Source organism: Fringilla coelebs, assembly GCF_963513975.1.
Source record: "Fringilla coelebs genome assembly, chromosome: 2".
Lineage (NCBI taxonomy): Eukaryota > Metazoa > Chordata > Aves > Passeriformes > Fringillidae > Fringilla > Fringilla coelebs.
In genome coordinates this window covers 108,488,132-108,505,509 of record NC_140029.1, presented here as the reverse complement: position 1 = coordinate 108,505,509, position 17,378 = coordinate 108,488,132, and positions in this window count along the sequence as shown.

The window sequence follows — 17,378 nt, the reverse complement described above, 5'->3', positions numbered from 1 at the left end:
TGGAGGAGCCAGTCTGTTGAAATCAATGTGGAAAAGTCAGAGGATGGTTGTATTAAAAGATTAGGAAAACAGAATATGCTGTGTTAGTTGAGTGCATCTGTGCTCACGGCCTGTTTGCTTCATGTCATTATCCTGTTTAGTATGACATGAGCTAACATTTCATGCTATCAGCTCAGTGTCCATACTACCAAAACTCCTGTTGCACACATGTTACTGTGCACTTTGATATTTTGTGTGTGATTTAGCTTATTTGATAGTAATGTATATCTGTGAAACATAAATTTTGCTGCTCTTCATTTCTTTAATTCTCCTTCCTTTGCTGGTCTTCTAATCTGTTCACCAATTTTTTTGACTGTAATAGGAAAAGAATTTGGAGGGATGAGACATTCACATGAGAATTGGGCTATGTAGAGAAGGTTGTAGACAGAGTGCAGCAGAAATGAGCCACCACTGAAAGGATTTCAGAGGGTATTTCATAAAGAGATGGGAATATCATGTTGGGAGAAAGTTAAGAGGAGTGAAGTCTGTGCTTTGTTGGATTTATGGTTTATGGAACAGTATATTTTTCTACAATATCCCACCTATATTTGTGTGCACAGTGCTCCTGAACTGCAGTCAGGGTAATATAAAAAAAGAGCTGCAGATTTTACCATGCCCGTCTTGTTTCTTGCACAGCCACAGAGAACTGGAGCCCATCCATGCATCTGCCACAGGTTTCCCAAGTGCTGCTGCACAAAAGACCTCAAACAAGTTGCCAACTCAGACATCAATAGTCCACATGTCGTTTCATGACTTATCTAATTTGACTCCATGAAAACATTTTCCAGCAGGTCTGAGCATTTGTATATTGTATGTAGTTAGAATTACATATAATCACATTTTCCACCACAAAATAAGCTTTTCAAGGTTGAATATATTGACATGTTCTTTAAAAATGGGATCTTCCATATGTTAGTTTATCTGTGCAGTATTAGTGGAAACTCTTGGTATCATGGGTAGTAGTTGCCTATACTTTCTATTTTTGTGCAAGGGAGGAAATAATATTTTACATGGGGAAAATTTATCAAGTTCACATACTTTGAGAGTACAGTTTACTGTGGTGGTGTTAAAATAATGCAATAGAAAATCCTCATATGTTGTTTTATATTTTTGCTTATTTATTATTACATTTTACGAATTTTAGGAGGAAAAAACCAACAGGGGTTTACCAATAATTAAGCTTCAGTACTTCTGTATGCAGAACTCTGAATGCAACTGCTCAAAAAACAGTGGACTAACCAGCACTCTAACTGTTATCTGCAAACTTAACAGATGCTCAAGTATTTGAAAAAAAAAAAAACAAAAAAAAAAAAACAACAACAACAAAAAAAACCACCCAAACATTTTTGAGCAACATCTTAACCAAGAAATCTCACTGCATTTTGTAGCACAGTACAAGGTTGCAATACACTGCTTGGATCCCTCAAATATGCAGATTTTCCATCTCTGTGCTGACACTGAATGATCCTCATCCATCTAACCAGCACCACAGACACGTACATCTAACGATGTAGATACTGGCATCTGAACTGATCCCTGAGGCTCTGCATAATTTATACCAAATAAAGTGAAGTGGTTAAGAGTAGAGCTGAGGCATTCTAGGTGCACTGTTGGGGGTTGCCCTCTCTAGTTGACTGTTTTCTCCCTCAGCTAAGCTAAATACTATGGGTTTACCTGTGGTCAGATAAATTCCATCCTGAGTCTGTTTATTCTCTTCTGACAACTGGGCTGCCTCTAGACTAAACAGTGGATATGCCCTTGTGTATCTTGCACCTATTTGCCCTATAATTATCCAAATGAAGGCTCAAGGCAAAGTGTTATATGGCTGTGCTGTAGTCTGCATGGCCCTGTTTTCTTTCCAGGAAAACCAAAGTGTAGGAAAAAGGTCCTTGTTGCCTGCCTGAGGTTGGGGTCAGTCTGAGGATGCGCTGTTAGACTCATTTATTTTCATGTAGCATAGAAGTCTTTAGATTTTAAATGTGAGGCCTGCTTCATTGTCCAGCTGATAAGAGTGCTAAAGATGATATATTTTAAGAAAAGTACTTTTTCTAACCTATTCTGGCAGCAGCTCCAAATTGTGCAGGAGGCTTGTAGCACTAGTGCAGAGAATGGAAGTATTAGGGATTCACTAGCATTTCCCAAGGTGAGCAAGGCTGTGGGATCACATGATGTGTTTCCATGGCACTTTTTGAGCATGATACTCCAAGAAAGGAGGGAATTTTAAAGCCTTTATGAAGTCTTCAGCACCCCTGCATCCTCTTGGAAGGGACTCTGGAGTGACTCTGCTGAAAAGCTTGAATTGTGAGTCACAAGCTTCAGCAGCTGGGTGAGAGCATCTCAAACCTCAGAAGAGGAAAGAGAGTTATGCCTGGAGCTTTGACTCTGGGCATGGTGCCTGAAAGTTAACCAGACTCAGGAGACAAAAGTTCAACTGTGTAAAGCTCAAGGAAATAAATTAGAGAATAGTTATGAGGGCCTGAATTCATTCCAGCTTATGTTAAGTGGGGGCATCTGAGTAAGGGCATCCTTGCAGCCAAGGTGGAAGTGGGCTGAATTATTGACTACCTGTGTCTGACCATTGACTGTAGAAGGAGACAGTAATGATATGGGTGAGTGCCTGATTATGGAGGGAATTAATTGAACCCTTTGTTTTCTTAGATAGATACTCATGAGACTTCTTAGGAAATAATCCAGCCACACTCTCCAGGCTAAAACCTCCATTCTCATTTTCTATTGAGCCAGGAAATCTGTAATGCTACATAGCAAACAGTGCCAACATTGTGAAGGAGCCTTCAGATCACTTGCTCTAATAGGGGATTTCACTCTCTTCAGATCGCTCAGCTTCTCCAGGTGTCAGGCTCTGAGGACAATCCTGAATTCCCACATTCTATTGTTGTCCCAGAATATGTGTGTGTAGTGAAAGAATGCTAGGTAAAATGACAACCTACTTCTTCTTGGGACTACTTGTTTTCCTCTTCTAGGAACAAAAAAAAAAAAAAAAAAAAAAAAACAAAACAAAAAAAAAAAATTGCTTAAGAATGTAGTTTAAGAGAACACAGGAACCATCAGAGAAAGTAATTTATTACCAGGCTTTTATTACCAGGCTTTGCCTTAAATAAAATGGGTTCACAGTTTTATGGAAGATAACAAAATGAAGTACTGCTGCTAGGTATCATGACCAATCTTCAGTCTTTGCACTGGAAGAGATATTCTACTACGTAGATGCACTTTACATTTAGAGAAGAAAAGAATAAAAAGAAATTAATGTTTTGCATAGAATTAGTTTGCTGACTTTTCCTAAATGTTGAATTTCACTTTATAATCTCTCTTTAAATAAAAAAAAACCCACCATAAACCCATGTGTGATAATGTAGTTTTGTAGAAGGCCATAATGTTAAGGTTGAAATAATCTATTTTGAAAGTTGCTTGGCCTTTTCTGCTACAAAACACCATGGCAATAAAATTGTGACATCCTTGGCCTGGGACAGGGGGCCAAGAACACTGCAGAACTGAGAGCCAAGCTTTCCTGTTAGGATGTTAGCATTTGCCAATTTAATAATTTGGTTGCATTTTCTTCTGCATGATAGTTAGAAAAAATAATCAGAATATTTAATTTTCAAATGTAATTTTAAATTTTGTTTTATGCTGCAGTTTTTTCAATCACACTGGTGTTTCAAGATTTGTAAATGAGTGTACACAAAAATAGTTATGCCTGGTCATATCAAGACTTGCTCTAGGGAATGACTTAAAAAATGCATGGAAAAATGGGTTTTATAATAATTAGAACTAACATAACTAATTTAAAACTGTTTAATTGAACTAATTTAAATTTAAATTGAGAAAGAATACATTGGAAGTACTTCATTTTACATGCTGCTTGTAATTAATATGTCAATCTATTTGTTTCCTAAGCATGAAAATAAGCCTTCACATTCCAACTTTACAGGCACATCCTAATTCCCTAATTTATAGCACATGCAGATAGTATTTGCATAGTTTTACATACAGGTATTTTACTCCCACAACAGTGTTTTATTTCTTGATGTCATGCTTTTTTAATCTCTACTACACTCCATACCTGAAAATGTTTTGATCTTCTCAAAGTTACTCATGATTTCTTTACATGAATTATTAAAGGACAAATTTATCAGCCCCAGACTGGCTCACTGAAGTCAAATGCAATGTGGGAATTTCATGTTTTCCATACTTGTCTTTATAAATATTTGGTGTTCTTTGGAGTCTAAAAATATTCAGGGACTTTACCCTGTAATTATTGTTGGACCAACAAGAGATCACAATCCTTTACAATTAATTGCTACTCATAAATGGAACTTCTCTTCTGATTAATGACTCAGCATGCTCACGTTAGTGTTTTACTGGTCCTGTGTTTTTACACGCTTTGTGAATTAGAGATGTAGTTATCCAAAGTTGCAAGCATAGTAAAAACATACATATTATTATTGCTGTGCTTTTGATACTGTTTATTACCCAGACTTCTGCATGAAAGATTTTATTTCTCTATTATTAAAAGCCTCTTTAATTTGCACATACAGAAGTCATTGCCCCAGCATGGTTCAGAGGTAATTTCCATGCTGGGGCTATAATTCAGCATAGTTGTTTGCTGTAGCAGTGAGCATCCTTACCTAAGGATAAGAAACGCCAAATTACTTACTGATTTCTGAAAATTATATTGCACAAGTGAACCATCAAATTTTAAACTCTTATGTGAATAATGGAGCAGTGATCCCAGTTTACATACTGATAATGAAAAGGAGATGGATGATTTCCACTACAGGTAGCCTGCCACTTTTTTTAACACTCAAGTGCTCTTTTTCTCTAATGCTTTTGTGTTTGAGCATTGTTTTTGGGGTACTGAACACTGGTCTTGATGAACTATTAGTAATAGCTTTGCAAGACTGGAATTTTTACAGCTGCAAAAAACCCATCAAGTAATATCGAATTTTTATTACAAGCTGAGTACATTTTGAGAGAGAAGAGTTTTTGGCTCTTGCTGAGTCCAAGTCTTTAACTTAGTATGCATTGAAAAGAAGAGCAGATTCCTTTTACCCCTACTCTCTGAACTCAGAGAGCAATGAGCAGAGAAAATTCATACATCTGGGAGATGACTTGTTAAGGCCAAGGGAAATTGCTAGATAAAAAGCTGAGAGGCTTTTACTAAACACATCAGTGAAATTAAAGAAATGCAGTAACAGAGAGAAGAGAGAATAAAAGGTAGAAATCCTACAAGTTGTATCCTTACAGCAATATTTGAGGCACGTGCTCACTAGCTGTTGAAATTTAGAGTGAGCAGCCTGAGAACTGGAGAACTAACATGAGAATTAGAGCTGTAGCCCAAAGGCAAGAGAAAGGAGCCCCAGGAACAATACATTTACTTTCTAAGAGAAAAGCAAAGTAAAAAGAACATTTGACTAAAGGGTTCAGCTCTGTGTGGTGACATGTCTGGTGACATGAATTAACCTCCCATGTGCCACTCAGGAAGATTTTTTAGCACTCACAGTGCAATTCAAATGTGTCAGACTGACACTGAGTCTTTCTCAGAAGTCACTATAGTCACTCTGTCTTTTTAATACTTTTATATCAAAACACATCAGTAGCTCAGGCTACTACTGTGTCTTCAGTTAAGTGTGCAAGAAATGTGCTTCTAAATGGATTCCTCAGAAAATTATTTTATTAGTGAGTTTATCTGAATTTATGTTAATTCAGAATAATGAATTGTATACTGTCTCAATTACTGCAGTAATAGGGAATATAGAAGTTTTTAAAAAATATTTTTAAAAGCTGGGAATTAATGTTTACTGCTGAAACTATACAGTTGTGGCATAAGGCCAGCTCAAGGAGAAGCAAGAGGATGAATACATATTCCTGTGTTTTATCATTGCAAAAGAAGACCTATGAGTTTTGTGCCAGGGTCTGGCATAGAGAAACTTATCCCATAATCAAGGGATTATTACTTAGAACAAATAGATAAACTGATTGGTTGCAAGAAAGTCAGATATAATTTCAAACCACTTATTTTTTGTGTTATGATTTTTCTTTCACATGCAGTGATGCTACCTTCATGATCCTTTTTTTGTTTATACTTTTTTTTTTCCTTTGAGAAGCTCTTTGACAAGACTAAATAGTATTTTAAAAAATTGGCTAAGATACAAGAATAGAAAAACCTCATGTTGACTACCCTAAAAATTGCCATTTTCAACCACATAAAAATCACTTTCAACAGAGAGCACAGAGAAGAGTATACATCTCTTACTACAGGTCTCAGAATTAATACAGAATTAGTTGATCAAGGGCACTTCAGAGATGTACATTCACTCTTCTGTTACTCTGAGCCATTTTTCTCAGGCCTGTGAAAGAATCACAGGGTGATAAATGTCTTGTAGTGTTTTCCACACTTAGAGATTGAATTATGTTTGATTTAAAATAATTTTATGCTGGGTTTATCTTCTGAAAATCAGCTTTGTGGAAAGTAACTGTTAAGAAGTTGTAAACAAGCTAATGTGTTTTAATCTATTCTACATGTCAAATAACTATTCTCCTAGCCTTCACCTAACTTTGTTTTAAGGAATAGAGTCAGCAATGATAGACTTGTGGATTAGAAAATTAGTAAAATAAGAATCCAGCATGAGTTCAACTCTTTGATTATACAGTAATGAATGCTGAAATCCATCTGAAATTAACTCTGTGTGATGTGTTTGTGTACACACATTTACGTGTGCCAGCTCTTCTGGGCACCCAGGAGCTGGGTTGTTTTTGGTAAGGAACCAAAATCAGGCTCCAGGTGGGAGCCTGATGGCATCACCATCTTGTAGACAGAGTGGACAGTCACAGGAATGTGGAATAGTTTGGGTTGGAACTGCCTTGGGAGGTCACTGTCCAAAACAGGGTCAGCTACCAGGTCAGACAAGACTTCCCGTCACTTCTTGGGAATGTTCAGACTCAGTTTGCACAACTTGTCTGAAAAACCATCTCCAAAGTTTGACTGTTTTCATGGAGGAAAGCTTTTTCTTGTATCCAGTCAAAACCTCTTTTCAGTTTTGTGTCTGTTATCTTCATTTTCCCATCCCTGCAAGGTGCTTCCCTCTTTTTTAATGGATCATAACTTTGTTAGTGCACCAGCATTGTAATGTAGGCTTGCTAGTAATGTCAGAAAAAAATGTTCTGTAGCTTTTACAGTAACAAGAAGAGTCAACTGAATGCCTTTACTGATAATTCTTAGTAATATTTTTTAACAGAAGCTTCTAACATGGCTTATCAACATATACTTCATGGTCACACAGTCTTTCCAGCAGACAGATAATGACACTTTGTTAGCAATTAACCCATACATTTAATGAAAGACATGTACAATATGCTTGGATGCTGGTCATATTGAGAAGTACTGAACTGTGTCAATTCTTGTTATTTTTTCATTAAAATTAAGAGAATGCAGAATTACTACTCAGCTACTATGACCCACTTTCTAATATTCATGCTGTGAAATTAATTGGGTGAAATACTACTTCCTTCCATTTACCTACTGTGGCCTATCTCATGTACAGGGTGGGAAAAGGTTGATGGGATAGACTCTTTCATCTGTTCTTTTAATTCTAGACTTAAAAGGAGATTTCAAGTGAAAGATTAATTGTACTCATTCACAGGATTGAGGCTCTTCCTGTGATTAGAAAAGGAAATTTCTTTTCTGCCATGTAAGTTGTTTGTATGGCATTTTGCAAATTCAATTGCAGTAACTTGAAAAAGTTAATCTTTAAAAAATTAGTCAAGATTCTATATGGCCATGTTTAGTACATATTATGTTGCTACTGGTCCTACTTCCTGCGAGAGTTCAGGAGCAGAGAAGAGATTGGAACTCCATGTGAGTATCTGTGTTTAATAACTGCATTATCTGTACTCAGTGTATGTAGTGATCCAGACTCCAGCTTTGTGCCTGTTTATTTAGGGAGCAATGAATGAGTGCTAGCAAAATGTATTTAGAAGATTAGCAGGAAAAGACCTGAGAAGCTGAAATGGTTCTACGTTTTTTTGAGGGGAATGCATTCAAGTGCACAAAATTACTGGTGTGGATAAATCACCCGGGAAAATTCATAAAATTCATAAAATTGCTGGGATGCATAATTTGTGTTTTTCTCTACAAGTGTGAGATGTGATATAAGATGTCATACTAGATTATTTTAAATGAGCTGTCAAATGCAACTTAGCTCAGTGCTTTTCTGGTTTTAATGAATTTTGAGCACCAAGCAAAGGAGACTAATAGTGGAATAAGGAAAACATTATAGGAAGTCTTTCACAAATGACATTCAAATCCTCCTCATATGCATACAAAAATGTCTGTGATAACTAAAAATCTTAAGTGCTCAATGTAGTGAAAAAAAGCAATGGATTCAATACATTTTGGAAGTATCTATTACATTTCTTAAAAATACGTTAAAAAGAGTATTCTCACTTTCAGATGAAAGTTGAGTTTTCAGGGTTTTTTTTTGTTTTAAGTTCTGTTTAGATTTTTGTTTGATTGTTTGTTTTAGGAGGGTAGGGGTTGTTTTTTTGGCGTGATGGATTTTTTTTTTAGTCACTGAACAGGGAATGCCATCCTGGCCATGGATTATTTATGACAGTGTAGGGTATGTCATGTGCTAGTGTGAGAGTTAAGATACGTGGGCAGTAGGGTAGATTGTACAAGTCCAGACCTTTATTGTTCTCAGAGGTAAAAAAGGCAATAACACTGCAGAGAGAATGTACTCTTTCTTCTGATTCTTCTTGCAAGAGAGTTGAGAAGAATAGGTACACAAAACCAGAAAAGCTTGAAGATGGGGCTAGCAGTACAGAACTTTACATCTTCACATGAAACATTTTCATACCTGCAGTACATATGACTTAATTAAATGGACGACTTTGCAATGAAGCAAACCTTCCTTACTAACCCTGCACTTGCTTGAAGGTAGAAATTATTGGCTGTGAAGCTCCAGTACCTTCATTTTGATGTTAGAATCAACCTCAGCAGGGAAATAGGGAAAAAAGATCCATTTTTATTCTAGTACTAACTGTAAATAGATAGAATTTGAAAGTCTCATGGCTATCCAAATAAAAGCCAAAGAGAGGGAAATCTATTTTGTGGTAGGTGAGTATTGTCAATGTGTATAATGAAAGGATCAGCCATAGTATAAGTTTTGCATACTCCTGAAAACTGCTGCAGAATGATTCAAACTGGTTTTAGCAGCCAGATATTGAGGCTGGAGTTGTTCACTTTCTGAAGGGATACAGATGAAATGTGGTTCACCATGAGTGTTACTCTTCTAAAGAAATTGGCAAGGAATTAAAAGAGGAAAAATAAGTGGCCCAACGCATGGCTCTTCACTGAGGAGTTACCCCAGTTCTTTAACAGGGTGATGTATTGCAGTTTGCAGCAGACATTTTAGGCTCATTGTGACATGGAGATTTCATTTGTATGTATCTGATGGCTATAAAATATTGGGGGAATTTGTGTGGGGTTTTATTTTTGTTTACCCCCATAATAGCAATGAAAACAATACATACAATAAGGGTTAAGTTTGTTACATATCCCTGACTGAGCAGTACCAGCCCTCCCATCCAGAAGTTACCTATTTTAGCTGGGGGTTTTTTTGTAGAAGACATCTGGATACCAGTGTAGAATATTATAGGATGACGTTGAAGAGATTTTAGCAAAATAATGAAAACAGGGAAAAGAGCTGAAAAATCAAGAATTTAAGTGGAACTGTAGTCTCCAGGCAGACTCAGTCAGGAATGAGAAGGAAAAATAAAAGGTTTCTTTTGAGAGAGGAGGGAGGTCACTAGCGGAGTCACACCTGTCTGGGTTATTCAACATTTTCATTAGTACTGAAAAAGTGGGGGTGTGTGAACAGACAGAATTTACTGATGACACCAAGTTTTTCAAGGTAATAGGAACAAAGGCTGACTATGATGAAGGGAAGGAAGATATTACCATGCAAAGTAACTGCAGTAAAACAGCAGATGAAATGCAATCTAGATAAATATGAAGTGATGCACAAGGGAAATAAACTATTCCAACTTTACATATGTAATGATGGATTCCTAGCTGACTATTATCACATGGAAATAAGAAAATGAGATTTTGGAGTTATGATTGATAGCTCTGTGAAAATGTCAGTTCAGAGCTCAGTAGCAGTCAAGAAAAAGGCAAATCAAATGTTAATTGTTATTGGGAAAGGAATCTAGCATAAGGAAAGTAACGTTGATGTGCAGATATAAAAATCTCTACTGTGCTTAAATTTTGGATGCTGTCTGAAGTTGGTTCTCGTCCTATCATCTCTGAAGTCTGTAGTGGAGCTGGAAAATGGAGAAAAACAATGAGTGTGAGTAGAAAAACTGATTTAGCAGTTTAGGACTAGTCAGCCCTTGAGAGAGGCAGTTAAAGGCAGAAAGGAAGGAGGTTTAGAAAATATGGTTGTAACAGAGGAACTTGGAGTGGTTGCCCACTAGATTTCCTTCAAGAACTGGGAACATTCTGTAATATTTGCTGAAAGGAGAAAAATTTATGGGAAGAATAACAGTAAAACCTCCATGAACAAGTCACCTTGTTCCTCTTTTATGTAACATTTAGTCAGCTTGGAGGACTCATTGCCACAAGACACGATGTCAAAAACTGACTGGAAGGATTAAGGGAAGAAAAGGTGCTCTTCCATACCAAACATTACTTTTAGCAGGAAAAATCTGTAACCTGGTAATTGTTGAATGCATGCAAAGCACATTAAGGAGGGAGCACTATTCCTTTGCCCAGAGATGTACTTTGATGGGTATTGATCACTGTCTGCTGTTGGAGGCAGGAACTAATATCTTGATGAGCTGTTCTTATATAAAATGGGATTTTAAGCAAGATCTGTATGAAAACACCTCCCTATTGATTGATGTTACAGCTGTTTCTTCCACTGCCTGTACAGCTAAATGTAAAGTTCTGGGATTAGACTTTAAAAAGTGTCAGTTTTATGATAACAATTATTTTTACTTTTCTGATGCCAGGAGCTAATATTTATAAAATTTCTCAGAGACTGTGTATTAAAGTGATATCTAAAACAGCAGTTATGCAGATTGCTGAGCTGGTTACCTGCCTTTCCTGGTTACCTGAATTTTTCCCCTGTTGTTCTGAAAAATTGATTATGAAAAATAAATTAAAACCATTATCAGAAGCTCTTATGGTAACCAAGGCACCAAAATAATTTTGTTGCTCTTTTGAAGCACAGCATTCGTTAGTATTTCAGATTGTTCAGACTTGCTCATTAAGTTACCAAAGTTTTACCTTTCCAGGGCTCATTCAAGAGATTTCTTTGAGCTTTCCCTTCCTTGTGTTCATGCAACCCCTTTCTGTACTAGCCCTATTTTGCATTTATATTAACACATGCACTTCCATTTGATCTAGTTCAACTGAAGTCAATGGATGTTTCAGGTTTGATTTCAGTTGAAGCAGAAAAGAGCCACAAGCAACAAACACAACAATACCCGCTTTTCAGCTTGGGAATCAGCTATTTCCTTCACCTGCTACATGGGCTGTGATTGCTAAAGTGGGACCTGCAGCTCTGTGGTTTGCAGCTTAATAGCTGAAGGCATTTTCTGAGCTAGGACAGATTATAAGACCACAATCATAAAGCCAATACATTTTTTTTCAGCATGTATTTCTCCCTGCCCAAAATTTCAAAACAAGAACAACTAAAAAAAGAAATATGTTAGTTAACTGTTTATTTACTTCTGTGTTTAATTGTACTTAATATGTTTTTAGTAAGACTTATTGATCAAAAAAAACCCATAATGAAAATGAAAAAAAATTGTTCTTCTTTCTTGTAACATTTAGTCAACTTGAGGAACATTTTTTCTCATATGTCAGAAATTAACTGGAAAATTAATGGACTTAACCCCTTTTATACTAAATGCTACTTTTAGCATGAAAAGTGCATGACCTGGTAATTGCTGAATATAGAAGAAACATATTAGGGAAGGAGCACTGTATCTTTTTTCAATAATTCACTCTTTAACTGGGAAGCAACATGCTTTTAGTGTGTCTGTCCCTTAGTGTTTAACAGTGTGCTTGATAAGTACATGAATGTGTAAGAGAATAATGTTGTCTTTATTGGAAAGCAATAGTGAGGTTGGAAGTAGATTAACCAAAAAATTGTTCAGGAAATCACAGGTTTCAGAAATATGTTTTGTTTTCTTCATACTGTGCGTGCTAAGACAAGCAGGAAAATATGAGCAATAACATGAACTGGTATCTTTGTAACTCCTACATAGGGTTTGACACCTGAAAGACACCTGAAAGTAGTGAGGGTTCTTTTCCCTATCCAAGGCATTCATTCTGGTCATGCAGGGCTAAACAATTTCTACTGAGGTCCATAGCACGGCCCAGAAGCAGCATGAGCCCACTCCCTGCAGCTGGCCAGGACGTACCTGCAGAGCCCTTTATACAATATTAAGCAGCATATGGTCTCTTGTAGCTATTTCCTTCTTACAATGAAGATACTAATGTACATCTTTTAATATTACTCTTTTCTTGAAAAATATTTGTGCACCAAGCCCTCTCCGTGTGACCTGAAACCACAGCCAGTGGTGGTTCTGCAGGTAGCTCCTGCCCTGGTGAGCTTCTTAAGCCAGGCTTAAGGGCGTGCAGGGAAGGTTCTCTTACAGGCTGGAGGAGTACTCTGAGTAGGAAGTATTCTGTCATGAAACAAATCTGTGTTGACTTGATCCTGGCTGAGTAGTCCCACTGTGTTGAACTCATCTTCAAGGGCTTCTTGATTAGAGGCTGCTCCAGGTGTTTTTAGAAGTATGGTTCCAGACTCCAGAGGAACTTCAAAACTGATTACATAAACAGCTTCATTTTTGCCCTCTTGGAAGACAAGAACAACATATTTCAGCCACCCCAGTTCTGCTTAGTATATATTTTTTTTATTGGACCTTTGACTTTTGTATCAGAAAGGCTGAGCTGTACAATACTTCCTGATAGGTGTGTTGTGAAGATAAATATATAAAATACAAAACCAGAGGAAGGTACTTTAGGAACATCCTGGCCTATGGCTGCATTACATTACCCTGAAGTGGGTTTTTGGAGAACGCCTTGGTAGCACCTTCTCCAAGGCAAAGGAAGAAAAATAAACAAGTTCTCATTGACTTCATATGTCAAAATGAGAAAAATGAGTCTATGAATGAGGCAGATTTCTGTAAATCCAGTTGTAAAGGTACCATTTCCCCTCTGGCTTGCTGAGACAGTTTGGATTTATTAAGAAGTATTTCCCTGATAGATTTCTGTATGTTGCATTTCTGCTTTTCAAAAATGCAACCTAGAATTCAAGTTTAAAATTTTCCTTTTTCTAAAGCAAAGTAGTAAAAACTTCTTGGAGCAGCAAGGTAGGTGCATGAGGTTTATATTCAAAAGATATATTTTCCTTCAAATCATTAAATATCAATGCATTCTAGGTACATTTCTCACCTCTGTCATAAAATCAATGGGCAAGGAACACAAATCAATTTTAGATTCAGAAAAATAAGTTGTCAGGACTTCAAGAATTAGTTTATCATTATCTGCAATGTATTTTAGAAAGAAGAGTAGTGTTTGTGACCCACAGTTTTATATTTTTTTAAAAAGGGATCACAAGTCATTCAGAATGACAAACATCGTTCAGAAGCAGGATCTCTTCTGGTTTTTTGTGAAAGGCAGTTTTTAAAACATGAGCACATTTTAAGACTTTGTGTGGCTTGTACTTTAATTCTTTTTTCACTTTTTAAAAAAATTTCCTTAGGTTTTGTTTTATAGAAAAAGACAAAATGTCTTATTACTTTGTTGTACTCTATCAGATATTAATATAATAGGGCTTGCACTGTGTGGAAGGACCTCAGAGGAGTGTTTAATTCACTGTTGTAGACACACAAGAATCACAAGACCTTGAAAGACTTTATAATCACTTTCATAGTTATCTGCTTCTTAAAAGAAGAAATCTGAATCTCAGAAATACCTGAAGTTCATGAAGAAACCAGGTAGCATCTTTTAGAGATCAGTGTTGGTTTTAGCTGTGGAATCTCTTAGAATAAAGTGTTGAAGTGATATTACTAAAGGGAATCTGGAAAGGGACCAGAGGATAGTTGGGATGCGTCTCTGCCCTTTTGTAGCCACAATTCCCCTTCTGCATAAGATTTGTTTCTGCAGCTCTACAGCCAGGAGAAATAGGTTTTCTTTGATCTTTCCTTTTGAATGGACTGAAACCAGAAAATACCTATCTCTGAATTTATTTTATTAAGTAATTTTTTAAAAATTTTTCAAGAGTGGAACTATTAATTAAAGAGCAATAAAAATATTTATTTTGGAACGAGTATTAAAACTGTGCTGTATAGAAGGAATGTTTTCCCTATTACTGGGAACTTATACTGAACACTCCCTTGATGGATAGATAATATCTCCCAGAGGAAGTGTCAGTAAATGTTCATGGGTAAAGCCCTCAGTGCTGAGTATTCTTTCCTTGGCCTTTAGGTAGTCTGCTTGTGCAGCTAAATCAAGTTCATTCAATCCTCCTATGTTATTTTCTGTTATTTTGTAACTTAGATAGCAATACTCCTGAATGATAGGTACATGTGAAAAATAAACATCGAAATAAAAAAAAGTCTGATATTAAAGTCATTATCAATTTCTGCATACCTAGAAAAGATCTTAAACATTTAACATGAAGAATACATTGTATTAAGCTCAGCAAAATTCCTAGTGGAAGACCAGGTTATATGAATGTAGTGACCAAATTAACTATTTATTGATGGTTCCTTATTGTGACATTTTAACTTAATGTTTTTAGGGAAGAGAAATGGATCTGTAGATCAGACAAAATTTGATTGATAACTCTGACATATAGGGCAGTACAGGGAGTACAAAGATCAAAAGTTAGCCACATGCTGTAACTTCCAAGTCTATTACAAGTATTTATCTTTGGCCTGCAAAGAGTAAAAAGGAATTGATTTCACACTTACCAATTCACTGCTTATTTTTCAGCTCAACAGAAAGCTTTTTAATGAGTGAAAGGAAATCAATTGATAGCAGTTGCCTCTCCAGTCTGTTTAGAGATTATCTAGCCATGGAAGTTAATTCCAAAAAATATAGCTGGACCTTTCAAATTAGGGTGGTTTGACTTCATGAATTAGTCTTACATAGTAAATTCATTTCAAAATAACTACATATGATCAATCATAGACTAAATTAAGCATGTTCCAAGTTCAAAGCCTGAAAGATATGCTATGTAAAACAAACCAACAAACCTGTAGACTTCAGGAGCTGTATCAGGATGCTAGAGAAGAACAGAAATTAATGATTCCTGGGACTTGACCAAGCTGAAAGGAATGGTTAGAATAATATAATTTTTAGAGTATGGAATTGTACAGTCTGTGGTGGCTTCTCAACACTTCAGGATTAATGTGTCATTTTGTATAAGTATTGTAATTTTTCTGTGCATAAATTTTTCCATCTGTGTAATGGAGGTGGTCCCATTTACATGGTCTGCTCATAAACATTTGAGATTTGCTTATTTTAAGACTAATCAAAATGAGAATGAATATATTGGGTTTTTTTCAATAACATATTTTTCAGAAGTTCAGGACTTCACTTTCAGAAGCAGTTACTGGGCAAAAAAATTATTTTTTTGTTTAAAATAATTAGTAATATTTTTCAGTAGTATTTTCAGTAATATTCAGTAATATTTTACAGACATGAGTATACATCTATTTTAAACAGTATTCTGTGTTATTTAAGATGCTGAGGTGCCTTGTTGAATGAAGTGTTCAGGAATATAGTAAAGGAAAGAAAAAGATGCTGGTTTACTCCAATGATAGGTAATAATATGAATTGATGAAGCAGTGTACAAGCAGATTGTGCAATACCTGTGTCTGAATTATTGAGCTTGAAATCTGATCAAAGATGGGATTTATTGAAAGCTAATGTTTTAGAAGTGGAAATTCTTCTTTGACAAGGCAAGATGAGACTGCAATAACCTTGACTTAGACATGGAATCAGAATGATTAGAGCCAGTGCAAATTTCAGATCCATTCTCTGACAATAAATAAATGGAGATGTCGAGTCTTGTTTCAATCACCTTCAGTAATGACCTTGAATGCATGCAAATGTGGAATTTACTCAGTGGGGACTCTGTGATTCAACTCTGTGATTCAGCTGTGAAATTAGAGTAGCTTGTACTTAAACTGGAATTTCACACCTGCTGGACTAGCAGTCTCTGACTTGCAACAGGAAGGAATGAAACCCTTAAAAAGCCATGCTTCCATGTGTTTATTTGACATCATTTTTTTCTCAATTATAACTAAATAGGTTAAAAATTTTAAAATCCACCAGGGGGAACTTGGGGCAAAGTGATTTGTGGATTTTGTTTGAAAGTTATGCTTGCTCTTAAAAAAAAAAAAAAGTTACTGTTGACAAAGATGCAGCAGTGTTTGTAAATGCTCTAGGAGTAAGGACTTGTTGAAACACCAAAAGTATTCTGGTTCTTAAGAAGGAAAATACACTCTGTTGAAGTATCTGATGCTTTACACTATAGAATTGTTAGACTTCATAAAGACTAATAGATATATACTTGATTTCATGGCAAGTTCACCTATTTATTTCTTGGCTTTTTCCAGAGAGAATATTTTTTTAGATTTAGAAGAAATATGCATTAGTTGAAGAGTGATGCCCTAACCCAGATGCTTTCTAAAAGAATCAATTTAATGTTGTCATTGTAGACAAACAGTGCTTTCACTGCCAGCAATCTCAAATAAAATTGCATATTACGAAGTGTATTTTTGTGGAGCAGGATTGGCAGTTCCAGATTATATACATCCCCTGGAATTGTATCACAACAGTTTTGTTTTCTGTCTTGCCACCAATTAAAAAGAGAGAACTGTTACATCCAAATTCCAGTGAACACATTGCCTGTATCCTACCCGTGAAGTTTCTTTGCAAGTTGTTGAAATTAATATGCACATAAATTGTGAATTATCAAAAATTTAGCTGAAAAGTGGAATATTTTTTTAATAGGATGAATGTTATTTTTAAACAAGATTTAACGGTTGACTACTTCAGCTATGTCCAATGAATTAACCTAAGTAATGTGCAGGATACTGTGCAAAGCAAAAGAGAGTCTCCATTACATCCTGAAATTAACCCCTGTATGCAACTGAGTGAAAATGCCGTATTAAGTTTGCCTGGTGAGGTTTTGGTGGTGGGTGGGCTTCAGGGGTGGCTTCTGTGAGAAGCTGCCAGCTGCTTCTCTTGTGTCTGTTGGAGCCAATGACAGGAGATAGGAATATTTCTT